This window comes from Lemur catta, chromosome 17 (assembly GCF_020740605.2).
Source record: "Lemur catta isolate mLemCat1 chromosome 17, mLemCat1.pri, whole genome shotgun sequence".
Lineage (NCBI taxonomy): Eukaryota > Metazoa > Chordata > Mammalia > Primates > Lemuridae > Lemur > Lemur catta.
The window spans coordinates 19,512,564-19,516,108 of NC_059144.1; the positions used below are offsets into that span (position 1 = coordinate 19,512,564).

General features: G+C 37.8%; 1 long non-coding RNA gene across 1 annotated transcript; it reads right to left on the reverse strand.

Annotated features, from left to right (window-relative positions):
- Positions 1-207: 207 nt before the first annotated feature.
- On the reverse strand, positions 208-2,800 carry LOC123622665. Its single transcript, XR_006729574.1, has 3 exons — positions 2,773-2,800; positions 1,486-1,668; positions 208-290 (listed from the first exon to the last, which is right to left on the reverse strand). It is a non-coding gene; the product is annotated as an uncharacterized LOC123622665 (long non-coding RNA).
- Between the last annotated feature and the right edge of the window lie 745 nt (positions 2,801-3,545).

Here is a 3,545-nt window from a genome sequence, read left to right on the forward strand (position 1 = left end):
TCTTACCTTCCTCCTCCAGCCTCTAGCCCTCGTTAATACATCCCCAGGTAGAAAGTACTTTCCTTAACAGTCACAATTGCTCTGACAATCACATGGGTGCATGATGCTGTCACCCCAAGCCACGGAGCATCTTCCCAGCTGCTATAATCAAGCTGCTTCTCCTTCACACTTTATTCATGAACACAGACTTTTTATTTGCCCTCTATATGAAATATCAGATTTATATATATTTAATTTTATCATCACAGGGTCAAGATGGCCATCATTAGCCTGTCATCCAAGCCAAAAATCTGAAAGGAAAAAAATTAACAAATTCATTCATTAAAACAATAACTTCTATGGACAAAGACACTATAATCAAAGATAAAATATTAAATAAATATTTGGGAGATATTTACAAGGTATATGACATTAAAGATGGTCAATATTCATAATCAGTTGGGATCATACCAATCAATTTTAAAATGAACATTCCAATGGGAAACATGGGAAGGAACATGAACAAGCAATTCACAAAAGGTATATAGGAGGGCAATACATGGAGGAAAAAGATGCTCAACTGCAGCTATAGTCAAAGAAATGCAAATTTACACATTGACATGTCTTTTTGTGCTTATCAAATTGTCAAAGAGTAAAAAGATCAATACTATGTCCTGTTGTTGAGGATGTGGGAAATGTGCACTTTAAAACAATTGTGAGAATTTTACCTTGAATAATCTTTCTGGAGGGCAATTTCCCAATAGGTATCAAAACTAAATGTTCCTACTCCTGACTCTAGCCATTAAATTTCTAGGACTTCATTCTAGGGAAGTGATCAGGCAATTGTGTAAAGATGTACATACATGGATGTTCCCTTCAGGGTTGTTTGTAATAGCAAAATTGGAAAACACCTGAAGGTCTACCTATAGGACTTGTAAATCAATTATTATTTTCCAAAAATACTATGCAGCTTCTAAAACAAATTCATTAGAGCTATATTTAAAAGCAAATAGACTGTACCACAAAGTGATATAAGCCGGTTACAAAATGTTTCGTGTGTGTGGGTGTGTGCCTGTGTGCACAGGAAAAATCTGGAAAGTTATATCCCAGAATGTTAATGGTGCTTTTTGCTGTTAGATTTGATTTTTTTACATGTTTGTATTATTTAAATTTTTACAATTATGCCTTATTTTTATAACCAGAAAAAAAAAATAAAAATATTTTCATTAAATAGAGGACAAAATTAAGTAGGATAATGTATAGGGGTAATGAAGTCAGAAAAAAGGAAACCTGAGAATGTGATGTCAAAGAAGAGTCTGCTACGGTGAGGAAGAGGAGGGGAGGATGAAGGCAGAGGCTTAAGGATATTTATTCAAACTCTAACATTCTTACAAGAGACTTCCACCTGCTGAAGGATATACCTCTAAGTTCCTGTCCTTCAAGTTCCTGAAAAGAAAGGCTATGAGGAAAAATACCCAGTGGTGGCACACCGTTAAAGAAACACACCTACAACTGGCACACACGTATCACACGCACTAAACCGATATCTTCATCAGCTCCTCCTTAGAAACGAGAGCAGATTCCTTGTTGATACAGCGATTTCATGTGTACAAATCATTGCCTTTAAAGCACCAAGCTTGCCAAAGTAGTCCAAGCTCAACACAGAGATCCGCATAAAGTTCCAAAGCACTAAATACAGGAAAAAAAAAAAATCTGTTTAATGCATGATCTTTTGAATACACAGATAGATAGATAGAGATACACTCTAATCACATCTATTCCTTTACGTCTCTTCATGCACGGTTCTTCTGTGGCAGAGGCATTTTTCAAAAACACAGACCCTCTTTTGTTTAATTAATAATCCCCCCAGACATAAATCACCCCAGCGGCACCCTCTTTTAGCAGCTCGTGGCAATGACCTACTTTAGGAGCCTTTCATGTATAGCTTGGGTTTACTATGTATTTTGAAAATTACTGCTCAATAGCTATTTTGGGAGATCAGCATTTTCCTTTAGTAAGTGTAGCAATGAGAACCCATCTTTCCCACCTAGGAAGAAAGAATCATAGAATAATGGAACTGAAAGGGAAAATGAGAAAGGGCTACTTATTTCCCTAAGAAACTAATAATAACAGCAATAATATGGCAAACATCTATCTAGCCCTTTACTTGTACTGCCTCATCTAATTCTCACAAGAATCCTGTATATTAGACATCATTATTACACCCATTTAACTGATGGGAAACTGAGGCACAGAGGGGGTGGGGAGAGAGATTAAATGACTTCCCCCAAACCACACAACCAGCAAGTAGCAAAGATAGAATCTAGACTCAGGCGTTTGGTTCTAAGGCCTTTACTCATCCCTAAGCTATGCACACGCTTCTAATGGGCATAAAATTGATACTCATTTACTGCCATTGATGTGCCAGACATCCCATAAACATTAGCACATTTAGCTCTTAAAATGACACTGAGTTGGCATCGTCCCTGTTTCCAGAGAAATGAATTGAAGCTCAGACAACTCTGTGGTATTGGAAACCTAAATGTGTCTTTTTTTTTAATTATTATTTTTATTTTTATTGTACAAGAACACTTCACAAGAGATGTACCTTCTTAATAAAATGTTAAGTGTACAGTGCAGTGTTAACTGCCGATACAGTGTTGCACAGCAAATCTCTAGAACTTACTCATCTTTCAAAGTGTAGTTTTACACCCATTGAATAGCAACTCCTCATTTTCCCCTCCCTCCAGCCGATTCTACCCTGTTTCTCTGTGTTTTGACTATTTTACGTACCTCATATAAGTGGCATCACGCAGTATTTATCTTTCCATGACTGGCTTATTTCACTTAGCATAATGCCCTCCAGATTTACCTCTGTTGTCACCTACAGTGGGATTTTCTTCTTTTTCAAGACTGAGCAATATTCTATTGTATGTATATCCCACACCGTGTTCATTCATTCATCTTGGAGGCTCAGTGGCTGCAAGACAGGACAGGTCTAGAATCAGGAAGAAAGGCAGGAGGAGAGTGTGTCCAGGACATGAACTAACCATCTTTAAGGGGTCTGTCTGGAAGAGTAGGGACAAATGAGGAATACAAGAGTTGCTGAGGGGAAGAAGGTGTTGATATGACATTCACCTTCTTTTTGACCCCGATCTTGGCCCCGATCCAGGTTATAAACAGGGGAGTCTGTAGTTTCAACTGTGCTGTTAATTAAATAAAACCTTTATCTTCTCTTGGGATGACATAATTTCCTGGATGGTGCACTAAATCCCAGAGGGTGTCTTCTGTGGGGAAGAAAAAAGGATCCCCTGGTTATAGAGGAAACTTACACCCCCTCCTGTATATCCCCGTTGCACACACCTACCTTACCTCGGCCCAGGAACGCAGGCATCTCCAGAATGGAATATTCTAGGGGAAAAAAAAAAAAAACCTAACCTAACCTCCTCTTTTCTACAGAACTGACTTGAAATATTGGCTTCAGTTTGAGAAGACTAAAATAAACGTGATGAATGTTATTTGAAAAATCTAGGATGTCATTATGCATTATATTTGTTTGCCCTAAA